Raw genomic sequence first — 13,784 nt, forward strand, 5'->3', positions numbered from 1 at the left:
GCAGGAAGCAAGTGGCTCTGTGTGATCATAGGTGTGGGTCAGAGCAGGCGTGGGTAGCCATGGGCCTATGTGTTGTCTGCCCAATCTCTGGACACACAGAATTGTTGCAGACACTTACAGAGGAGTGTGTCTAGAAAACAGAGCCCTCAACTTCTCAAATCCTTTCTCACTCCCTCACCATCTGGGGAGTGACCCAGTACCTGCCCACCTGTCCAGAGCAGCCTAGGGTCCTTAGCGGCCCTGGGGGACAGGAAAGTGCAAAAGGTGTTTGCACTTGCTTGATGGCCGAGAGGAGCAGTTATCTTACTGGTTGCTCAAGAAGAAGCAGGACTCTTCAATTAACTAAAGAGAGAAAACAGACCCAAGCAGATAACACAGGGTGTAAGATTTGGTATATGTGCTGCCGAAGCGAGCACATCACAGGGTGTTAGATTTGGGAAGGGAGCGAAGGTGGGATGGGGTCCCAGCAGGCAGCTACTCGGAGATTTCACAGGTAATCAGGCTTAGCCTCTCTGTGGCTGACTCTTTGGTTCTGACCTTTCATTTCGGAATTGAAATGGAGCTTAAGATCTTTCCCAAACAATGGGCTCAGTGTTCCTCAGTTAGGCCTTTGGTGTGTGGCCTTCCAGGCAGTGAGGATGGCACACCTTCTTTTTGCAGAGTGTCTCCTAACCTGCAGCAGGAAATCTGCAGGGTCAGGAGAGGGAGTGACAGTAAGGTCTGCAGGTCTGGGGATTTGACTCCACTCTCAACATCTGTTATTCATTCATTTATTTATGTGACTGTGTTGGATCTTAGTTAGGGCATGAAGGCTGCAGAGTGCATGGGCTTGGTAGTAGCAGCATTCAGGCTTAGTTGTTGTGCGGCCTGAGGGATCTTAGTTCCTCGACTAGGATGGAACCCGTGTCCCCTGCACTGGAAGGCAGATGCTTAACCGTTGGACCACCAGGGGAGTCCCTTGACTCCTCGTTTGAAAGCTGCTTTTGTGCTTCAGGTCCAAGAAAAGCCCGATCGGCAGTGCCTCATCCTTCCCTGATTCAGAGAGATCAGAGCAAACTCATGGACAGCTCACATTTATTGGACACTCATCAGGTATGCAGCGCTAAATAGCTGACTCGCGTGTTGTTCTATGTGAGGGGCAGTGTAGCGCAGTGGTTAGGGGCTTGGCACTGGATCCAGGCTGCCCTGTTCCAGTGCTGACTTCACCTTCTGTTAGTAAATAGCTAGATGGCTCATTATATAGCAGTGAGACCTCTCACTGATCCACTTTTCTCATATGCAAAAGGGCAGCACTAATAATTCTACTACTTACTTCATAGGTTTGTTGTAGAAAATAAAAGGAGTAGATATGTTTAAAGGGCTTGAGACAGACCCAGCACATCCATAGTTCTGTCAGTGTTCTTTGTTACTATGAGTATCAAATCTTCATAACAACGTTATGAAATAGGGTTTGAGATTCCACTTGCTGCTGTAAGGAATGATACACTCTGTGGCTTAAAACGATGCAACTTAAAAAAAACAAACAAACACAGTTCTGGAGCTCAGAAGCCCTCAAATCAAGGTGTAGGCAGGGCCACGTTCTTTCTGGAGACTGCAGGGGAGAATTGTTTTCTTGTTTCTTTTGCCTTTTGGAGGAAGCCTCGAATTCCTTAGCTTCTGATCTTTTGTTTGCATTTCTCTGCCCTCTGCTTCCCCAGTTACCTCTTCTTCTCTATCTCCTTCCTGTCTCCCTCTTTCCCTTAGAAGGCCCTCTGTCATGATATTGAACCCGCTTGGATATCTCAGGTAATCATTCCATCTCCAGACCCTGAACTTAATCACATCTGCAAAGTCCTTTTCTTTATATTTACTTAAATTTTTCTTTATTTGTGGCTGCAGTGGCTCTTTGTTGCTGCGCAGGCTTTTCTCTAGCCGTGGTGGGTGGGGGGTGCTCTCTAGTTGCAGTGCCCGGGCTTCTCATCGTGGTGGCTTCTCTTGTTGCAGAGCACAGCCTCTGGGGCATGCGGGCGTCAGTAGCTGCACCACCTGGGCTCAGCAGTTGCGGCTCCTGGGCTCTAGAACACGGCTCAATAGTTGTGGCCTTAGTTGCTCCACGACATGTGGGATCTTCCCAGATCAGGGATCGAGCCCGTGTCTCCTGCACTGGCAAGTGAACTCTCCGCTACCGAGCCACCAAGGAGGCCCTGCAAAGTCCCTTTTGCCAAGTAAGGGGGAAAGTTCACAGCTGCTAGGAGGTTGACTTCTTTGGAGAGCCATTATTCAGACCACCAGAAATTGTTGCTGTTGTTATTATTATTATAATCATTATCATCATCATTATACCTGAAACATCAGTATGTCTTCCTTAAAAATAACTGCTGCTGCTGCTGCTAAGTCGCTTCAGTCGTGTCCGACTCTGTGCGACCCCATAGACGGCAGCCCACCAGGCTCCCCCGTCCCTGGGATTCTCCAGGCAAGAACACTGGAGTGGGTTGCCATTTCCTTCTCCAATGCATGAAAGTGAAAGTGAAGTCGTTCAGTCGTGTCCAACTGTCAGCGACCCCATGAACTGCAGCCCACCAGGCTCCTCCGTCCATGGGATTTTCCAGGCAAGAATCCTGGAGTGGGGTGCCAACTAGGAAGGTTTATTTGGGCCACTCCTAACTGAAATTATAAACACAATGGTGGAGTTTTTTTTTTTTTTTACATTAATATTCACAGCAGGTTTATTGACAATAAGTAGAAGCAACATTCTTCATCAGGTAAGCAGATAAATTGTATAGTCGTGCAATGAAATACTACTCAGCATTTGAAAGGAATGAACTACGGATACACACCCTATAGATAAAACTCAATTACCTCATGGAAAACGACAGAAATCAGAATGTGATAGTGGTTACACAAATATATACCTTTCATAAAAATTTATCACAATGAATAGTTATAATGAGTGCATTGTATTTATTAAGTGTAAATTATGCCTCAACAAAATTAATTGTAAAGTTAAGCAACTAGCTGTTACTAACTAAATATTGTTCAACATTTTCCCATACATAGAGTACTCTAAATAATGGTGGAATTTAAGAGTTTGTGCCGAAGAATTCTTTATTTTAGGACTGAGTCAGACATTCTAACCCATCCAAGTGGTGGAATCAGATTGGCACGAGGTCTGTTTGATTCTTGAATCTTGCCTGAACCACCATCTGTGAAAAGGATATACTGAATCCTTCACACAAATGAAATTAGTTGGAAACCAACAGCTCACCCAGGCCGCTCCTTATCTTGACATTTGCCTGAATTCAAGTGAGGTCTCCCGAGGCATCTTAAATCCTAGATGTTGAGCTAAGGGTATAAATTCCAAAGTGCACGGCCCATTCAGAATTCACTTTATCTTTAACCCTGCCTCCTGTAACCCTGTGTACTTTGCTCTATATGCCAGTATGTTCCTGAATATTATGTGTTGAGCAAAAATCACATTAGAAATATAGCGCATATGTTTCTTCTAAAGACTCTTCTATGGGTCCTTTAGTGGAGCAAAGCTTTGAGGACCGAGATTGATCAATACCAAGTTAAAAAATTAAATGTAGCAAATACAGATTGCAGTATTTCAGCTCAAGTCTGTGATACACACATCTTAGTTTTTCTACAATCATTCGATTTCTGTTAAGGAGTGCGTGCGTGCTCAGTCGCTCAGCCGTGTCCAGCTTTTTGCGACCCTATGGACTACAGCCCGCCAGGCTCCTCTGTCCATGGGATTCTCCAGGCAATAATACTGGAGTGGGTTGCAGTGTCTTCTGGCAGGGGATCTTCCTGACCCAGGGATTGAAACCATCTCTCTTAAGTCTCTGTATTGGCAGGCGGGTTCCTTAACACTGGTGCCACCTGGGAAGCTCTCTGTTAAGGCAGACATACGTAAAACCTCCCTCAAAGAATTTCCTTAGCCACCAACATGATTTGTTGCAAAGGACTTTGTTGCATGTAGGAGTGGTGTCGAAGTGGGGAACGGTCTTCCATAGCCCCATCCAGTTTTCTTCAGACCTGGTAAGGAATAGATGCATCAGGATAATCCTAGAGTATCCTAGAGCAGCCTGGGAGTAAGTTGACCGTGAGCTGGACCTAGAGGAAAGTTGCGTTGGGATGAGGAATGACCCAGCAGATGACTATATGGATACATGGCCCGAGTAGACATGGTCCCCATCCTCCGCTCCCCTGGTAATACTTCAGCTTATTGAATCTTAGAGGCATCCTTGGGGAGCAAGGAGGAAAATCTGAATTACTTGAAATTAAGTTCTTGTCCCTAAAGGTAAAAGACTTCATAAGAAAAATTAACTTCAGTTACAGAGGGGAAAAAAAGAAAATGATATATATTTTTTCCATACTGAGTTTGTGGCCTAAAAGCCATTCCATCAGAAATAAGTTTTCATATCTTGAGGTTGTTTGAGTTGGAAGCCCATGTGCTTTTACTGAAGTCATTTATTTATTATTTAAGTCAATTATTAAGAAGTAGAAGATTCTGGAACTTTCTATGTCAGCTTGAGGCCATGAGTGTCCATGATACAGACAGGGAATAGTAATAATTTAGGGTAGAAATGAGGAACGGCATCTTATTTGCTGCTTCTGAACTTTGAGTGATTACAACTTTTCTTTCTCATGTAATTGATCTTCCTGTATTGGGAAATGCCTGGTCAATTTTTAAACAATGCTTTGCATCCCAGTAATTCTAGTCCTCAAATTTTTATACAATCGCAGGGTCTGCTGTAATTTATGTGTGCTTTCCTGGGTGTGAAATGATCATAGACTCACCTGGAGTAAGGCACTTCACTTATACCAGATAGAAAGACACAGGAAATGTTGGGAAATAAGATCACAACTTATTAAAAATACACACAAAATACACAACACAAACCCTGACACGTTGAGGAAGGATGATGACTTCACACCGCTGATATTCTGACCCTGATTTCACACAGAACTGGCATTCTGCTGATTAGGGGATTGAAAATTCCGCAGAATTTCTAGAGAAGCCGTTTGTTGGGGTATTTTTTTAAGATTATTCAGTCATCATCTTAGTAAGTGGTTGGGCCGTTGGCCAATTGCACAAGTAAAAGTCCCAGCATTCTTTCCTTTTTCTTCACCCTAGGGTGGTGCTAGTGGTAAAGAACCTGCCTGTCAATGCAGGAGACATGAAGGATGTGAGTTCGATCCCTGGGTTGGGAAGATCCCCTGGAGGAGGGCTCGGCAACCCACTCCAGTATTCTTGCCTGGAGAATCTCATGGATATTGGAGACTGGTGGGCTACAGTCCTCGGGGTCACAAAGAGTCGGACAAATGTTCATTCAAAGGAGGCACCCAAGTGGAGCTGGGGAAGCGAGAGGAGAAAAAGAAGGGAGCCAGTGCAGGGAGTGGTGAGCTCTGTTCTGATGGAAATCTCTCCCCAAAGCTTCCCTCTCCTGCGACGCTACTGATATTTTTGGCACCATTCAGCGAAACTCACTCTCCTGTTTAGAACCTTCCAGAGGCCTCCCATGATGCCCGATCCACTTCCTCTGCCCTTCTGGGCTGGCATCCTTCTCCACCATCTCCTTCTGGACTCTCTGCCTCACAGACACACTGGCATTTCTCTAGTTCTCAAATACAACAATCCACTCATTCTTGCTTCAGGACTTTCCACCTGCCATTCTTTGTCTTGTTACCCAGGAATATCTGGATTTAATACTAAATTCTCATGCCTACCCTGTGGGAAGTGGTGCCCTTTCACACCTGGCATCCAGTGATTCCTCACTACTCTTTATTTCCTTCATAGCACTGTTTTTTCACAGTCTGATGTAAAAGTCACCTAGTCATGTCCAACTCTTTGCAACCCCATGGACTATAGTCCATGGAATTCTCCAGGCCAGAATACTGGAGTGGGTAGCTGTTCCCTTCTCCAGGGGATTTTCTCAACCCAGGGATTGAACCCAGGTCTTCTGCACTGCAGGCAGGTTCTTTAACAGCTGAGCCACCAGGTAAGCCCAAGAATACTGGAGTGGGTAGCCCATCTCTTCTCCAGCAGACCTTCCCAACCCAGGAATCAAACTGGGGTCTCCTGTATTGAAGGCGGATTCTTTACCAGCAGCATTTCAGATTAAGCTCATGTTTGTTTATCTGTTTTTCCTACAAGACTATATGCTCTATGTGGATAAAGATACCAACCCCCTTGTCTACTATTCAAAGTAGATGAGTGCCTTTTATCTATTTATTTTTTGACCATGCAGTATATGGGATTCTACTTCCTCATCAAGGGTCAGACCTGCACCCACCGCAGTGGAAGCACAGAGTTCTAACCACTGGACCACCAGGGAGGTCTTAATAGATACGTATCTGTTAGCTATGTGCCTCCTTCGAATGACCTTTCCCCAAATTAATCACTCTCTCCCACATCCTTGTCCCAGCTTTTGCTTCTGGAGGAACTCAATCTAAGATGCAGGACCAGCAGTATTTGCTAATAGATCATGCGTGCGTGTTAAGTCACTTTAGTCGTGTCCGACTCTTTGTGACCCCATGGACTGTAGCTCACCAGTCTCCGATGTCCATGGGATTCTCCAGGCAAGAATATTGGAGTAGATTGCTGAGCCCTCACATACACACACACACACACACACACACACACACACACACATTCTTTATACAGATTCTTTTCCCTTACAGATTATCAGAAGATACTGAGTGTAATTTCCTGTGCTATACAGTAGAGCCTTGCTGGTTATCTATTTTCTATATAGTAATGTGAATCTATTGAGTGTCTTACAGAAAGTTCTCAGTAGGTATTTATTGAATGAACAGGTGAATGAATTTCATCCTGTCAGCGCCCTGGTTTTCCTGACTATATCACGGCTAACTCTAGACTCACATTTTATGTAATGACTCTCTCTTTCCACGGCTGAAACTCTGAAAGCCACAGCATCCTGAGACTGTGTTCTTGCCATGCCACCCGGCCCAGCTCTTCCAATCCCACACTCAGAGCACCACAGAAAAGAGAGAAAATGCAAATCTGGGCCCTGAACTTAACCTGAATTTTTAAAATCAATGAAATTTCACAGTCTGGTAATTTCTTTCCACCCAAATGCCCTCTTTGACGGAGGACAAAAAGGCTTTTTTGGACAGAACATTTTGGTTGGTAGAATATAAATTGGAAAAGAAATGTCATAATTTGCTTCATTCTTTGAAACATTATCTAATGTTCTCCCTAAAAGAGAATGGTAACAGGATAACCTGACTTTCCTCTTCTTCTCAGTTCTATTTTGCAAACCCTTCTGGATCCAAATTTATTATTTTTTATTATTTTTCATTGAATTATCATAGATTTAAAATAGTGTGTTAGTTTCAGATGTACAGCAAAATGATTCATATGTGCACATATACGGCATATACATATATACATATATTTATATATATATATACACGTGTGCATGCCAGTTGCTTCAGTCGTGTCTGACTTTTTAGGACCCCATGGGCTGCAGCCCACCAGGCTCCTCTGTCTATGGGATTTTCCAAGCAAAATCAGTGGAGTGAGTTTCCATGCCCTCCTCCAGGGCATCTTTCTGACCCAGGGATTGAACCCGCATCTCCTGTGCCTCCCGTGTGGCAGGTGGATTCTTCACCTGCTGAGTGATCGGGGAAGCCCTCACACACATGCACACGCACACACACAAGCTTTTACATATTATTTTCCATTACAGATTATTAAAAGATACTGAGTATAGTTTCTTGGGCTATACAGTGGGACCCTGCTGGTTACCTATTTTCTGTATAGTAATACTTTGGCCACCTCATGCAAAGAGTTGGCTGATTGGAAAAGACCCTGATGCTGGGAGGGATAGGGGGCAGGAGAAGAACGGGACGACAGAGGATGAGATGGCTGGATAGCATCAGTGACTCAATTGACGTGAGTTTGAGTGAACTCCGGGAGTTGGTGATGGACAGGGAGGCCTGGCGTGCTGCGATTCATGGGGTCGCAAAGAGTTGGACACAACTGAGCGACTGAACTGAACTGAACTGAATGTGTATCTATTAAACATACACTCCTTATTTATTCCTCCTCCAGTTTCTACTTTGGTAACCATATGTTAGTTTTCTATGCCTGTGAGTCTGTTTGTTTTGTGAATAAGTTCATTTGTAGATCCAAATTTTTAAGCAAGCATCTCCACGTCAGAGAATTCCTGAAATAGGACTTGACTCTCAAAGCCTTTGGGTTTTCTTTTTCTTTATTTACTTGTTGTTTAGAAGGGCTTACTAAACCTTTCTGAACCCACACTTAGGAAAATCACCCAAGTTTTTTTCTTCCAGCTGGAAGTTTTGAGATGCAGAGACCAATCCAAAACACTAGTATTTGGCCAATGGCTTGAACAAAACACTTGGAAAAAATGCTCATTTTAAGAGCCAACATATTATCTGGGCCTTTGGCTTCCATCCCCAGTAGACCTGTGTCTTCCACTGTTGTGAGGAAAGAGAGTGAATTTTTTATTTGTGTGAATCCATTTTCATGCCTCTGGGAAATCAATCTCTCCAGCCATGCATTTTTTCAGTGGCTGGTCCCTGATGCACGCTTGTCTCTCTGTGCAGGGTCCTTGAATCTGTGCTTCCCTCTGCCTGGTGCTTTATCTGGATCACATACTAGTGCCTCGAGGGTATCTCATGCTTCAGGTTTCATGTCCTCGGAGTGGCCTTCCTTGACCTCCATGGCCGCCTCGAGTGTCCCATCAGAACTGTCCTTGCCCCACTGAACTCTTTTTTTGTTGTTGTTGCCACAGTTGAAACTTTTGCAAAGGTCTGTGTGAGGAGTTTCCCCAGTGATCCAGTGGTTAAGAACCTGCCTTGCAGTGCAGGGGATGCAGGTTTGATTCCTGATCAGGGAACTAAGATCCCACATATCTTGGAGCAACCAAGCCTGTGCACCACAACTAGAGAGTCCATGAGCCACAAAAACGACCCAATACAGCCAAAATAAATAAATAATTTTTTTAAAAATAAAAGGTCTATGTGAATAGTTGACTCATTGGAAAAGACTCTGATGCTGGGAGGGATTGGGGGCAGGAGGAGAAGGGGACAACCGAGGATGAGATGGCTGGATGGCATCACGGACTCGATGGACCTGAGTCTGAGTGAACTCCGGGAGCTGGTGAAGGACAGGGAGGCCTGGCGTGCTGCAATTCATGGGGTTGCAAAGAGTCGGACACGACTGAGCGACTAAACTGAACTGAACTGAACTGAACTGAACTGATGTGAATATTTGATTAATATTCATAATGAAGAGTGCCCAGATCCAGATCTCTGGGTACCATGCCCCATCTGCCCAATTTCCATCTGCTTTCCCTTCCAAGGTCCAGCACCTGAGACTTTCTTAGCTAATCCCACTTTGCCTACCTGTGCAGATGCCAGAACATGCCTGGGATCTACATCCTCCCAGTTCAGTTCCGTTCAGTCGCTCAGTCGTGTCCGACTCTTTGCGACCCCATGAACTGCAGTATACCAGGCCTCCCTGTCCATCACCAACTCCCAGAGTTCACTCAGACTCACGTCCGTCGAGTCAGTGATGCCATCCAGCCATCTCATCCTCTGTCGTCCCCTTCTCCTCCTGCCCCCAATCCCTCCCAGCATCAGAGTCTTTTCCAATGAGTCAGCTCTTCGCATGAGGTGGCCAAAGTACTGGAGTTTCAGCTTTAGCAAGGCAACCCTTAACCAGAGTTACAGGAGCTCGCTCATATCACAGCTTAGCCTTGAATGCCTCCCTATCTTGCTTTCTTAGTTTCATGCCCAGTAGTGTGTGCATGCTAAGTTGCTTCAGTTGTGTCCGACTCTTTGTGACCCTATGGACTGTAGCCCGCCAGGCTCCTCTGTCCATAGGATTCTCCAGGCAAGAGTACTGGAGTGGGTTGCCATGCTCTCCTCCAGGAACTCTCCCATCCAGGGACTGAGCCCTCGTCTCTTGCATCTCCTGCATCACTGCCAGGTTATTATTAGTGAGCCACCGCACGTCCAGTGGAAGAACCAGAAAAGGCCTGAAGAGGAAAGTGTGTGCTAGGCTCAGTTCCCTGCAAGTTTCTTATCTCAGGAATTTCAGACCCTCAGTTCCCTGCTGCCTCCAAAGTCCTGCATATAGTTTTTGTCAGTTCAGCCCAGTGAGCCTGCTGCACACTCTGGGATGTCATATCTCCTGCAGTCTCTGAGCAACGCAGTATGCATAGATCACACCCCCAGGGGACAGTGCGGGGACCAGTGTGGGCCAAGCCTCAGTACCCAACCCCTTCTCTGGGATCTTTGCCTCCTCTCTCGATCACCTGTGATACAGACCAGGGTTCTTGGCCTCCTTACTAAATAGAAATGGATCAGAGGCCAGACAAGAAATTCAAACAAGGCTTTATTGGGGCCCCTGCTACAACAGGAGTGAGAATAAGCAACAAGCTCCTTGCTCACCAGCTTCCCAAGGTGGGAGTGAGCTGGTTCCTTACATGGGGTGAGGGTAGGGGTGTGTTCAGAGGTCAGGCTGGAGGGGTGGCCTAGGTGGTTTGCCCACCCTTGAGGTGGTATTGAGTGCAGGGGGCATATGAAGTACCCTGCTTTTGCTCCCAACACCCTGTTTTTGCTCTGGGTTCTGCCGAAGTGGCAGTTGCATTTTTTTGGTCTCTTGTGTCTTGTGGTCCATAATTTGCCCCAGCTGCACATGCACACAGTTAGTTTTAGTCCCTTATAGTTTCTTTGTATTTTGTTGCTCGAGAAACTGTTTGTCCAGGTGCAAACACTGCAGCAAAGGGTCTCAGGTCCTAGATCCAAGCTTGTCTCAAGCGCAGTTGCTCTCCAACACCTTGAAATAGCTGGTTTTTGGGCTTCTGGCCACTTGTGTCATTATTATCTATGGAAGAGCTATTTTCTTAAAAAATTTATGTATTTATTTTTGTGTTTCACTGGCTCTTTGTTACTGCATGCAGGCTCTTCTCTAGTTGCGGTGTGTGGGCTTCTCATCGCAGTGGCTTTTCTTATCACTGAGCACGGGCTTCTAGGGCGCGAGACCTTCAGTGGCTGTGGCACATGGGTTTAGCTTTCCCAAGGCATGCAGGATCTTCTCGGACCAGAGATGGGATCCGAGCCCCTGCATTGGCAGGCAGATTCTTAACCACTGAGCCACTAGGGAAGTCTGGAAGAGCACTTCTGTAAGAGCAAGCCCAGAAAGCAGGCTACTCACTGATGCAAGCTGGCCAACCTCAGCTCCTTTCACCTCATCTTCCAGGTTTGCCCTCGGGGGAAAGTTGTAAAGTGCAGCTTCCTTTTGGAAAGTGCAGCCGAGGCTGTACACGTGGAAACAAATGGTGCTCTTGTTCAAAGGAGAGCTGAAGCTTTTCCTCCAGGTGGGAGCATACAGACAAGTAACGACTGGGCTGGATTTTAGTCCCCCATCTCCCTCTCCCCCGAGGGGTCCTCTCCTGCAGCCCACAGTCTGTTCCACCCACTTGGGAGCCTGATCACCTCCAATCGAGGGCTGTGGAACCTTTCCTGTTAATTATACTTAAAAATCAATATTTGCACTTTGATCTCAAACGTGGAAGAAAAAAGAAATGTGAGGGCAAAAATCTTAGCGGGACATTAGCAAAGCTCCAACAGGGGTGAGCTGGGTCATTTTTACAAATGATTTACAGTACTCTTGGGCTACTTTTAAAATCAGAAAGATAGTTTAAAAGTCATATTGATAATGATATACTTTCAAAATATGAATAAAACTATGGAAAATTATGCCCATCATTTGGGGGAAAACACTGAAGCATGTGTAAAAGATGAGGTATTAATTTTTATTTCTAGGAGGAGGGGCCAGAGGCCTTTTTTTCTTCATTTCTTCTACTTTTCTTCATTTTCTGGATTTTGTATCATGACCTTGAATTACTCTTTTTGTCGGTTTTATTATATTTTTAACACATGAAAAGATACGTGAAGCTTGTATTAGTGTAATAATTAAGACCAGTCTTTGGAGACATGATCTTGGGTTTGAGCCCTGGCTCGGCTAGTCCCTAGTCTTGACCTTGAGAAGAACGGTCTGAGTCTGTTTCCTTATCTCTAATATGGGGGGGAGGGGTAACACACCCGCCTCAGAGAGTCATTGTAAGTGAATGCCAACATGCATTTAAGGATGCCTAACGCTGAGTCTGCCCCAGACTTGTTAAGTGGAGTCTCATTATTACTCTCCTTGTAGTTATTGTTAATATTTTTAAATTACTGTCATAACTTATTATTGACAATAATAAGAATTAATGCTAATAAATATTATAGTTGACCCTCCAACAACATGGGTTTGAACCGTGAGGGTCCACTTATATGTGATTTTTTTCTATAGTGAATGCTACAGTCTGAAAGATCCGCGGTTGTTGTTTAGTCTGATACAACGAGACCCTGGTCACCTGAAATGATTACCAGAAGATTTTTAATGATTGTTGGAGTCACTAATGTAGACCAGAGTAGCCAAGTACTCCGTTTATTCTGATGAGATTCCAGTTTTAAAAGCAGGACAGTTCCAGGGGCAATGGGATCCGTTGGTCCCCACCATGGACTCAGCTCTACGGGCACCAGAGCAGGTGCTCCCCGAGGGAGGAAGGTGCCACCCATCTTCATCGACTCGGGTGCTCAGAACCTGGATCACTCAGTCGGACCAAGTGGACCACAGAGGTATCTGCCCAAGGCCAGCAGCTGGCCCTTTTGGAGTATAACTTGGGGCAGAAATGAAGCAACTAGCGTTAGATTCAACCACAGTCCTCTTTCTCTTTATGTGAAGCCTGAATTTCTTAAAAGCAAACTGTGAGTTAGCTAGGCAGAGAGCTTGATTTAGGAGCGGATGTGGTTCCCACAGAGGTCTTGCAGGCTTTCTTTTGCTGCATATGTACAGGCACACTGAGGGAGCATAGAACTCTTCTGGTGCCTCAATTAAGAAATACTCACAACATATTAATTCCATTGGCTTCTCACAGACTCCCCCATAATGATATAGACACCAGCCCCCGAGCCCAGGCAAATCCATAAAGACAGAAAGTAGATTGGTGGTTGCCTGGGGCTGGGAATTTGGTTCTGGGCGAATGGGAAGTGAATCTAACGAGTATGCAGCTTCTTTTGGGGATGATGAAAAGTTTCTAAAATTGATGTGATGCCACTCTGTGAATATACTAAAAACCATTGAACTGTATACTCTAAATGAGTCCATTTCATGTTATGTGAATTATGTCTCAATAAAGCCATTATTAGTATGTTTTCTCAAAAAACTGAAAATAGAGCTACCCTATAATCTAGCTATTGCACTCCTGGCTTTATATCTGAAAAACACAGAAAAACTAATTTAAAAAGATGAGTGAACCCCAATGTTCATAGTAGCATTACGCATAATTGCCAAAATATGCACACAACGTAAGTATCCATCAACAGATGAATGGATGAAGAAGATGTGGATAAATGGATAAAGTATATATGGAATACTACGCAGCGATGAAAAAGTGAAATTTTGCCATCTGCAATAACATGGATGGACTTGGAGGGTATTATGCTTAGTGAAATAAGTTAGACAGACAAACACCATATGATGTCACTTACATGTGGAATCAAAAAAACACAGCAAACCAGTGAATAAAACAAAAAAGAAGCAGACTTGGAGAGAACAATCTAGTAGTTACCTGTGGGGAGAGGGAAGTGGGAAAGGGTAAAATAGGGGGAGGGGATTAGGAGGTACAAACTATTGGGTATAAATAAGCTATAAAGATATATTGTACAACACCAGGGAATGTAGCCAATATTTTGTA

Source organism: Capricornis sumatraensis, chromosome 17 (genome assembly GCF_032405125.1).
Source record: "Capricornis sumatraensis isolate serow.1 chromosome 17, serow.2, whole genome shotgun sequence".
Classification (NCBI taxonomy): domain Eukaryota; kingdom Metazoa; phylum Chordata; class Mammalia; order Artiodactyla; family Bovidae; genus Capricornis; species Capricornis sumatraensis.